Here is an 11,723-nt window from a genome sequence, read left to right on the forward strand (position 1 = left end):
GGTGCATTCCTTACCACCAGTGCCAGCTGAGAAGCCCAAAAGGGAAGTGGAGTGATGGTTAAAGGTTATTGGTAGAGTAAGATTCAAGAATTGCTTAGTTTTAGGCTAAAGCCATCATTAACTGTCAAAAGCATCATCTTTAATTGCTCACGTAAGAATGTCAATTTGAAGTACAAATCAAGCATTTTGTGAGGAGAAGAGGCACTAAAATACAAAGGAAGCAGCAGAATCTGCTTTTAGATGCTCCAGAACCATGAAGAGAAAAATGAGATATGAAATAATTAAGAAAAATGTGGTGACTAAGTCATCTCAAAACAATGATTTTCCAGTTTCATTGTTGTTAAGTGCATTTTAACATATGTTGACAAAATGTAAACATATTGCCAAATGCTCCTAAAATATGATTAATTTTAATAATACTAAGTGAGAAGTATTATTAATGTTTGCAGTTTATTTTAAATAAAAATAGATTAAACAGCACTCCTCTGAGGTCCTTGTAGTTTTATTCTAATCTTCTAGGGCTTTTTTTGTTATACACATTTTCATCTTCTTTTCCATTATGGCTTATAACAGGATACTGAATATCATTCCCTATTCTATACAGTAGGACCTTGTTTTCTATCCATCCTATGAATAATAGCTTGCATCAGCTAATCCCAAACTCTAATCATTCCTTTTCCCCCTTACCCCTTGGCAACCACTTACATAGTCTCCTATAACTTATTTATCTAAAGTTGAACCCTGAGAACTCAAATATCTTTCTGTCAAGAAATCATGCTTGATTTATATGCAGAATACTGTGCTTACTGATGCAATGGTGTGGACTAAGTTATTATAGAAAGGTCTATAAGTTGACAAAAAGTATGATACATGATCTTTGTGAAGATATCTTCACATTATATTTCTACTTATTGAATGTCCATTTTCTATATAAAATAAGAATATTTTAGATATATTGCATTTGTTGATCTAGATCTAATGGGCAAATATAATATCACTTTTACCCCAAATCAGGTGCTGACATCAGAGAACACTTGGAGAGTTAATATTTGATAAACAGATTCTTAAAGAGGAAACAAATTGAAGAAAAACTAACTTAAAACCCTGTCAACAATATGGAAGATAAACCCTAATCTCATATTTCAACAGGTTTAGGTTCAGATATAATGAGTTTGCCAAAACCAAGGCAAAATCAACATAAACAGAACATTCAGATGACTGTAGTTACTGATTTTAACTTCTCTTGATCATATGAAGCCTCATAATTTGCACCAATTTAGTATGCTGAGTAGAGAAGGCAATGGCACCCCACTCCAGTACTCTTGCCTGGAAAATCCCATGGACGGAGGAGCCTGGTAGGCTGCAGTCCATGGGGTTGCTAGGAGTCGGACGCAACTGAGTGACTTCACTTTCACTTTTCACTTTTGTGCATTGGAGAGGGAAATGGCAACCCACTCCAGTATTCTTGCCTAGAGAAGCCCAGGGACGGGGGAGCCTGGTGGGCTGCCGTCTATGGGGTCGCACAGAGTCGGACGCGACTGAAGCGACTTAGCAGCAGCAGCAGTACGCTGAGTATAGGTATGTTGACATAACTATGGTTGCCAGATTGCATGGTGTATATATGTGTATATATATATATATAGTTGTTTGAATTCTACAATAAACTTGTCAGTAAAGACATAAATGGAACTGGAAAATATCCAGCCTGGCAGACTGTCTTGCATCTGTCGAAATAATAAATGTCAACATTCAAACTGCTAATATTTCTTGAGCACTTACTATACACTAGGAAATCCATATCAGTTCTCTCATTTAATTCTTGTGTCAGCTTAATAACTGAGGTATATTCATCTCACATGAAAAAAACAAGTTTTCGGCTATTTGTGATATTACATGGTCCCTTCTGGGCCACATATAGAGAGTGCTAAAGCCAGAATAATGGCCTATGGAGTCTGGCTCCAAAGACTTTTTGCTCTATCACCACGGGTACCACTGCCCATGCAGAAACCACTCATGCTGCATTGTTATCAAATGTTTTCCCAAAAATCAGAATCCAGTGCAAGCCTAAACTCTTACTGGCTCAATTTTTTTCTGAATTTCTTTTGATATCTAACGGGAAGGACTGAGATTGAAAAGGTGAGGGAAAGTCTTTAAATTGACAGAGTTGTTGTTTTTTATTTTTTTCCTCTTCTTCAGTATCTTGCCACTGTGACTAGCCCAGTGATATTTAAAATGACTTTTCCTGTCTCCAGAAATCCCTGAGTTCCAACAGTATTAATTCCTTCAATACTAGCTTCCTTAACATGTGAAATATATCTACATGTCTTGGAACCTAATTACATCTTCTCTTAATAAACGTATTAAAACATTCTGACTGGATTTCTAGTCAAACTATTCTTAATTTGATACTCGTTTCATTGACTAAAAAACAGTTGAGGATTTTAGTGCCACATGCTCAATTATTTCTAGATTTCTCTCAAAGTCTACAACAAAAGAATGAGTATTGATTGCCCTTCACTTCATCTCTTTTCAGAACACAGCTTTATCTTTTTACACTTGTAGTTTTACTAGATGAGACCTTTACCAATATTTAGCATCAATAGCTGTTTGCAAGCAATTTGAGTTTCCAATCCATCCAACTCCTTCACAGAATATGAGTCATAGTAACTATTTCAATAAAATGATTTTCTTAATGCATCTGCCACCTAATTTTAATTTAGTTTATATTTTTGTTTCTGAATCATTCTTTTTAAAACGTGCTTTGGGAAGCAAAGAGACTTTAGAACTATTTTCTATCATTAAATTACACACTCATCTGAAAGGTTATCTTTACAGAACATTATGTGTCTGGATAAAAAAATAAAGGTTAACAAATTTATTATAAGTTTATTTGCTTTGCATTAAGTCCATGGTGACATGTCGTTGCAAACTTAGAAGATATTTAGTGTTTGTTAGTTTGTTCTCTCTAAAAGGAAAATGTGTAATTTATATAAAACCTCAAAGTGAATGTGATTCCAAGAAAATCTTGTAGGTGTAAATTCTGGTTATTTCTTAAAGATCAATAAAATCATTTCTATGCTATGAGATATTTATGGTGTTCTTACACTATCTTCTTCCTTCAACTGCAAAAATAAGGGTTAATTTGAGTTTCTCAGTCTCTTAAATATATGGATTATAATGAAAAACTCTATTGAAAAAGAAACCATCTTTGTAACACATTGTAATTTAAAGTTGTAGTGAGAATATACTATGAAATATTTGGGGATTTGTCCATGAGAAAAAAATTGAAGATACTGCCACATGCTTGTTAGAATGGCTACAGTTAAAAAAAAAAAATATGGGCAATACCAGAATACTGATGAGAATATGGAGCACTTTGTAAGTACATCATTTACTAAGGGAAGCCCAGCCTATTTGGAATGTTTAGAGTATTTACTATTTTACTGATTAAATGCTGCTCCGATGTAAGAATGCATCACCTTCATTGTACAAATGTAGATTTGGGGGCATTGAAGGTTTCAAAGTAGAGACAAAGATATGGTAGAACCTTGATGTCAGTACCCATGATCATTCTATACCTCCAGAATTTCTACTGCTTTCTGAAGAGGAGTCTTGCTTCCTGCAAAGTGGAACAGTGCCTTGGTCCTCAACCATTGCCCTTTGAGCACCAGAGTATAAGCACTGGGTGGGTTATATACGCAAGAAGGAAAGATACTCATTTGTTGTTGTTGTTTAGTTGCTAAGTCATGTCTAACTCTTTTGCAACTCCATGGACTGTAACCCACCAGGCTCCTCTGTCCATGGGATGCTCCAGGCAAGAATACTGGTGGTGGTTTAGTCGTTATGTCATGTTGACTCTCTTGCGATCCCATGAACAGTAGCCTGCCAGGCTCCTCTGTCCATGGAATTCTCTAGGCAAGAATACTGGAGGAGGTTGGCATTTCCTTCTCTAGGGGATCTTCCCGACCCAGGGATTAAACCTGTGTCTCCTTCATTGATAGCCGGGTTCTTTACCACTGAGCCACTTGGGAAGCCCGAGATAGGCATTTATCTTTAGACAAATGGTAACAATGTTACAAAAAACAAATAGAGATGGATCATTTTAAGATGGAATACAGCATGAGGTCACAAATTATTTCTTACACCAAACAAAGACATCAACAAGGATAATTTAGAAAAGGTTGCAACTGCAAGGAATTGTAGCTACCTTTTATAATATCAGACAGGGGCTTGGGAACAAATGGTGGTTCAGGGGATTTCTGGTAGTTAAAAGGTAAACAGATTACAAGCTAAGCAACCAGTGATCTAAGGGGAGTTGGGAATTAAAATGGGAAAATATGATAGAAAATAGTTCAACAGAGGCCCTACTGGAATGGACAACAGAGACATTAGCAAAACTCAACACACATAATAGGGTACTAAGGAAACTAAGGTGTGCAGAAGTAAATGCTCTATCAGGTCTCATATACCACTTTAAAATGAAATAAAATCCAAAAATTGACAGATTATATGAATGGGTTTTGCAGATTGAGCTCAAATGAAATTTAAGTTTCTATGTGCATTTTACATATTTAATGTGGGTTTTTTTTGTTTTTCTGCTATCATATGGTGAAAAAAGTGCTTGTCCCTTGCTCAGATTTTCTCAGGAATATATAACCTGAAGAGTGTTAGTTGCTCAGTCATGTCTGACTCTTTGCGACCCTTTGGACTGTAGCCCATCAGGCTCCTCCATCCATGGTATTCTCCAGGCAAGAATACTGGAGTGTGTAGCCATTCCCTTCTCCAGGATAACCTGAAGGAATCCCTTTTAAAAATATGCTTGAAGTGATGTAAAGATTTCTGGAGAAATATGTATTTTTCACTATAATTTCGTGACATATCTTCTTGGGCAAAAAACTTGAATTAAAAACACAAAGTATTAAAACTCATCAGATTTACAGTTTAGCAGTATTCATCATTGGGGATTTATCAATCTATGTACCTTTATTCCTACATCTACCTCAATGAAGCTGAGTTTAATCCAATTTTATAAAAAGGAAAATAAAGTTCTAAAGATTATAGACTTCTATGAGGATAGTATGACTAACATGAAAATCGTAAATTTTCCATTTTTGTTTTGTATTTATTTTTGTCATAAGAACATAAACTTAAGTTTAGTTTTTCATATCCTCATTGGTTGTACATATTAATAATAGAAAAATTTTAAATATCTCTATACTCAATATTTATTAAAGATCTGTTTTTGTTAAGTACTTGAACATGATGATTTGAGGAAATAAATAGAAATATACTAGTAGCAATTTGAGAAGCCCTATTTTTAGCTCTTTTTTATCTGTGGTTAGCAAATGTTTTATTTTGTTTTCACTTTGAAACAAATGATAGAAAATTCATTCTAATACCTACTTTTAAAATATGCTCACAAGCTGTTTTATATTTTTTTTCTGTTTTATATTTTTAAATCATGTGGCTTTGTCTGCAGATCTAGTTATTTTGAGTAAAAAATATGCAGTGTAAGCAGCATAGTTTAGATATGCTCGCATTTGAGACTGTAAGAATGCAAATTGTACATACATGTTTATAGATATACTCATATATCTCTTTATTGGTGATAACTTTATTAATAGATAAAAATAACTATGACAAAAATTACATTCTTTTAGAAATGGATATTTGATTTTACAGAATACAATACCTAGAATACAATGTGAATCATACCTCCATCTCTGATCTTAAGAGTAAAATTGGAAAGGAGTTAGAGTGAGAAACCAAAGAGTAAAGTAAGTCCACATATTTAAAATGAAAAATAACTTTTATAAGAAATTCAGGAATCAAAAAAATGAGCTAAAATTGTTGTTGTTGTTCACTTGCTCAGACGTGACCTCTTTTTGCAGTCCTCTATGGGCTGCAGGATGCCAGGCTTTCCTGTCCTTCATTGTCTCCCAGAGTTTGCTCAAACTCATGTCCATTGAGTCGGTGATGCCACCCACCCATCTCATCCTCTGTTGCCCCCTTCTCCTCCTGCCCTCAATCTTTCCCAGCATCAGGGTCTTTTCCAGTGAGTCGGCTCTTCACATCAGGTGGCCAAAGTATTGGAGCTTCAGCTTCTGCATCAGTCCTTCCAATGAGTATTCAGGATTAATTCCCTTTAGGATTGACTGGTTTGATTTCCTTGCTGTCCAAGGGGCTCTCAAGAGTCTTCTCCAGAACCACAATTTGAAAGCATCAATTCTTCAGTGCTCAGCCTTCTTTATGGTACAACTCTCACATCCATACATGACTACAGAAAAAAACCATAGCTTTGACTATATGGATCTTTTTTGGTAAAGTGATGTCTCTACTTTTTAATATGCTGTCTAGGTTTGTCATAGCTTTTCTTCCAAGGAGCAAGCATCTTTTAATTTCAATGGCTACAGTCACCACCCATAGTGATTTTGGAGCATAAGAAAATAATTAAGACATACTTTAAATAGCAATGAAAATATGAGATATTAAAACATTAGGATGAATCTAAATAACAGTTTAGAGGAAAATTTACAAACTTAAATGCAGGTATTTGAAATGGAAATTTTTGAAAGTTTGAAAATTATTGATAATAATCATTCAATATATAAATTTAAGAAAGATAAACAGAAAAGTCATACCAAAATAGAAGTAAGAATCTGCCTGTAATGCAGGAGATGCGGGTTGGATCACTGGGTCAGGAAGTTCCCCTGAAGGAAGAAGTGGCCACCCACTCCAGTATTCTTGTTTGGAAAATCTCATGAGCAGAGGAGCCTGGAGGTTACAGTTCATGGGATCACAAAGAGTCGGACACAGCTGAGCTACTGAGCAGGCACAGCATGCCATGATGCAGCAAAACAGAGTAAAATTTTGAAAATAGCAAAGGTTTTTGAAAAACTGATCAGATAAACTTTGGTCAAATTGAACAAAAACAACAGAAATAAATAAGCTAAGAGAAAGTGCACAGATAACAAAAGCAATTTGTATTTCACATGTATAAACTCATTTAATCTGCGCTCACCTAACAGAGTAGAGACTATTACTAGTCTCAGTTTACTGTTGCCCAAGGACACAGATCTGACCAAGGCCACACAATGAGTCAGGAATTAACTTGGGGCAGTATGTCCTAGGGCCCTTTTGCCTAACCACTATGTTGCTCTTCATCACTAAATAAAATGCTTTTGCTTCCAGAAATTTATGTAAGACGAAAGTATAAAACAATTTATGCCAATGAATTTGAACAAAATGGAGTCTTGTGACTAGTAAATGTATCTTGCTAATTCTGACTTTCATGAAAAGAGGTTTTTCTAAACAATTTTAGTTTTTCCCTTTCCCTTCATTCACTTTCTCTAGGCAAGTGGGGATTATTTGATCAATAAATCTGGGCAGAATAAATGGTACCTTCTCAACTCAGTTCCTCCTGATTCCTCTGGGAAACTGACTTGCCAGGAAAGCATGTGCCCTGCTCCTAGAGGTAGTGTGGATCACAGTACAGGTCTGTCCTCTGGGTTCGGCAAGGCCGGTCTAGTGGATACACTGATCTTATTCTGGATTTTATAATAGTAGACATGATATTGGTTCTCTCCTCAGCCTAATCTTCAAAACCAGCTTTGTTAGCAATAAAGGTGATAGTGGAAAGATAACATGTAGAGATGAGGTTTCGGTGGTCAGAACGTGTGTTTTTGTTTTTTTTTTTTGGAATATAATTGCTTTACAATGTGTTAGTTACGGCTGTACAATGAACTGAATCAACTATATGATTTATGATAGAACAATGTTCCCAGTGCTTAAAACCACATGTTCCATGCAAATAAAAACTAGAACATGTTGTTTTAAGCATTGAGAACGTTGTTCCAATTTGACCTTGGTAGTTGCTGCAGCCTATGTTGTAGAGTGTAGCTGCTTTACCATGTGTATGGATGGATTTAACATCAAACCTTATGTCTTCTGGCATTTTCACCCTGGGTCACTGAAGCTTATGGTGGATGATAAAGTATGATAAGGACCTGGATATGTAATCCTCATTCCTAACTCCTTCCTTTTTAATGAGCCAAACACACCTCTGAAAGTGTGTTCTACTGCTCCGTGCTGTGATTGTAAAAGGAATCTCCTCTTGAAAGAGATGACTTTGTTTCCCATAACCTTCTGTGGCTGGCAGATAAACATTTAACTTTGGCAGTCAGGATTAGGGGCTCTTTTACCTGTGGTTATAAGCTGTATTTTTTTTTTTTTTTAATAAATTTATTTAGCTGTATTTTTTTGAACCAAATTTCTTTAATAAAATAAGGGTGATATTTTTATCTCCCACTTCTCCAGTCATTTATTTGAAATATCAGTTTGTTCAGAAGTCATATATGGAACAGAACTGATTTGTATTGTTCACTTTTGTTGCAGGAACGGGGGCCTCTTCCAGGATCTGAGCGTGAGCTCTTGTCTAACACTCAGAAATGAATTGCTCAAGGAGACACAAGTACAGCCAAAGCGAAAGACTTCATTAAGAAGGGGTAAGGGGACCCAGGAGAACCACTCTGCCATGTGGCTTGCTGCCTCAGGTTTTATGGTAATGGGGTTAGTTTCCAGGTCGTTTCTGGCCAATCATCTTGTTTGGCCCATATGCTGTCTGATTCAGGATTCTTCTTGGTGGTGCCTGCGTCTCTCAGCCAAGATGGATTCCAGGTTCAGGGTTTCTGGGAGGCTGGAAAGACACATTTTTTCCTCCTTCCTCCTTTCAGCCCGTCCTGAATTCTCCCTGTTAATTTTCTGCAGCCGCATCACCTTCCTTATTGACACCTGCTATTGTGAGGTGCCTCATGCAAGCAGTTATCATTGTGCCTGGCCAAGGCAAGTGGTTTTGGTCAATGGTTCCCTAACACTTTAAACTCCAAAATCTTGTGTATCAGTTGAACTCTTGAGATACAGTCAATTAGTAAAATTGGAAGTTCATAAAAATATATGCATACTGAAGCTTCTGGCAAGGCAGGAAACTTTAGACTTTGATGATACCTTTGTAAAGGAAGGACGTATGGAATTTCCATCCTGGTGAGACTCTTCAGTATATGTATAGCAGTTTTCCCCCACCTGGATTTATATACCTGAAGCCATCAACAACAGGCTTCCCTCGTGGGTTAGTGGTAAAGAATCTGCCTGCCAATGCAGGAGATACAGGTTTGATTCCTGGGTTGGGGAGATTCCGTGGAGGAGGGCATGGCAACCCATTCCAATATTCTTGTCTGGGAAATTCCATGGACAGAGGATCCTGGCTGGCTATAGTCCATGCAGTGGCAAAAGCATCAGAGAGGATTTACAACTAAACAACAACAAAGCCCTCAGCAAAAGCACCAGCCTCATCAATATGCAGGCTGTTTAGCTACACCCAGGCTTTTGTGCATAGGTTGCTAAAGCTTGTCATTGGGGCACAGCTTTTCCCAAGTGGAAAGAGCTGTAATGAGCATTACCAGTGTAAAGGAAAGGTCATCATTTAGGCTTAGTAAAAACTTACTTTGAGCCAAAGGAATCGCCAATAAAAATTATTTTCTGTTTCACTATGTGACTTAATCAACTCTGAAAGGGACTTATCAGTGTCAGATGTCAGCAGGCACTATAGATTAGCTGTCCTAAGTCCTTTCCCTATTCTGTTTTTTTTTTTTTTTTCCTGATCTGTCTTCAGGGTCTGATTCCTATATTTTGTTCATAATCTCTAGTGTCGCTTGCCACTAAAAGACATCAAACATTTTGGATTTGTTAAGTTATAAAAGCTCTGAGAATCTCATTTCAGAAATCCAACCCATAGCATTGTTCATAAAAAGGTAGATTTTATTAAGAAACAAATGAAAAGGAAGAATGAGGCTTCTTATAGTGAAGAAAGTACATAACTTACTGACACAAATTATCACAAACCCTAAGGTAAAAGAAACAATTAACAAGGCTTATACATATAATGGTCTGTATTCTAGAATCAAGTTTACAAGAAGAAACTAGAATGGTTACCACTGAAACAGGAGCAGTGGAAGAATGAAAATAATGTAAATTGATTAAATTGGAGAAAGAGATTTCTTTAGATGAATGTCTGATCAGATAAAGTTGGGAAAATAAAATATTGAAGGACATTATAGACTGACATGAAAAGGAAACTTATACCTACCAGTATACTTCTATGTACCAGTTTTAACTTCTCAGATGAATTTTCAGTATAATGGTGATTAGCTGTTATTAGTTTGGAAGTTATGTTTTGTGTCCAGTGAAATCTGAAGACATGTAATCTCAGAGAGTGAATTTGGATGACTCCAAATTATTGGATCTGTTTCAAAGTGTCATAGATATTCTGGAAATGATGCTATTATTTGAGCTTATGTTCAAGATATTTATACAGAAAAAGATATGGCAGACATCCAAGGGCTGGGGTATTTGAAAGCTGAGAAAAGACAACACAGCAAGTGTTGGTCCTCCTATGCTCTTGGGGCACTGACTTCAGAAGCATCAACTGCAAATTTATTTCAGGAATCCTGCTGAAACACATGGGGATGAGAGAGAAATAATGTCTAGTAAGATGAGGATGGCAAGAGGCATTATAAATCAGTTCAATTCAGTCGCTCAGTCGTGTCCGACTCTTTGTGACCCCATGAATTGCAGCACGCCAGGCCTCTCTGTCCATCACCAGCACCCAGAGTCTACCGAAACCCATGTCCATCGAGTCGGTGATGCCATCCAACCATCTCATCCTTTGTCATCCCCTTCTCCTCCCGCCCCCAATCCTACCCAGCATTAGGGTCTTTTCCAATGAGTCAACCTTTCGCATGAGGTGGCCAAAGTATTGGAGTTTCAGCTTCAACATCAGACCTTCCAATGAACACCCAGGATTGATCTCTTTTAGGATGGATTGATTAGATCTCCTTGCAGTCCAAGGGACTCTCAAGTCTTCTCCAACACCACAGTTCAAAAGCATCAATTCTGCTGCGCTCAGCTTTCTTCACCGTCCAACTCTCACATCCATACATGACCACTGGAAAAACCATAGCCTTGACTAGACGGACTTTTGTTGGCAAAGTAATGTCTCTGCTTTTAAATATGCTATCTAGGTTGGCCATAACCTTCCTTCCAAGGAGTAAGCGTCTTTTAATTTCATGGCTGCAGTCACCATCAGCAGTGATTCTGGAGCCCAAAAAAATAAAGTCTGACACTGTTTCCACTGTTTCCCCATCTATTTGCCATGACGTGATGGGACCAGATGCCATGATCTTAGTTTTCTGAACGTTCAGCTTTAAGCCAACTTTTTCATTTTCCTCTTTCACCTTTATCAAGAGTCTCTTTAGGTCCTCTTCACTTTCTGCTGTAAGGGTGGTGGCATCTGCAAATCTGAGATTATTGATAGTTATCTCTGCAATCTTGATTCCAGCTGTGTTTCTTCCAGCCCAGCGTTTCTCATGATGTACTCTGCATAGAAGTTAAATAAGCAGGGTGACAATATACAGCCTTGACATACTCCTTTTCCTATTTGGAACCAGTCTGTTGTTCCATGTCCAGTTCTAACTGTTGCTTCCTGACCTGCATACAGGTTTCTCAAGAGACAGGTCAGATGGTCTGGTATTCCCATCTCTTTCAGAATATTTCACAGTTTATTGTGATCCACACAGTCAAAGGCTTTGGCATAGTCAATAAAACAGAAATAGATGTTTTTCTGGAACTCTCTTGCTTTTTCGATGATCCAGCGGATATTGGCAATTTGA

The 11,723-nt window shown here is 37.1% G+C and overlaps 1 long non-coding RNA gene across 1 annotated transcript in view; it reads left to right on the top strand.

Annotated features, from left to right (window-relative positions):
* LOC145521823 (uncharacterized) overlaps positions 1-9,542 on the top strand; it is an 85,336-nt gene extending 75,794 nt beyond the window's left edge. Inside the window, exon 5 of the long non-coding RNA XR_014065717.1 lies at positions 8,395-9,542. This is a non-coding gene — a long non-coding RNA (uncharacterized LOC145521823). The remainder of the gene's footprint in view (positions 1-8,394) is intronic.
* The last annotated feature ends 2,181 nt before the right edge of the window (positions 9,543-11,723 follow it).

This window comes from Giraffa tippelskirchi, chromosome 9 (assembly GCF_054371585.1).
Source record: "Giraffa tippelskirchi isolate mGirTip1 chromosome 9, T2T-mGirTip1v1.2.pri, whole genome shotgun sequence".
NCBI lineage: Eukaryota > Metazoa > Chordata > Mammalia > Artiodactyla > Giraffidae > Giraffa > Giraffa tippelskirchi.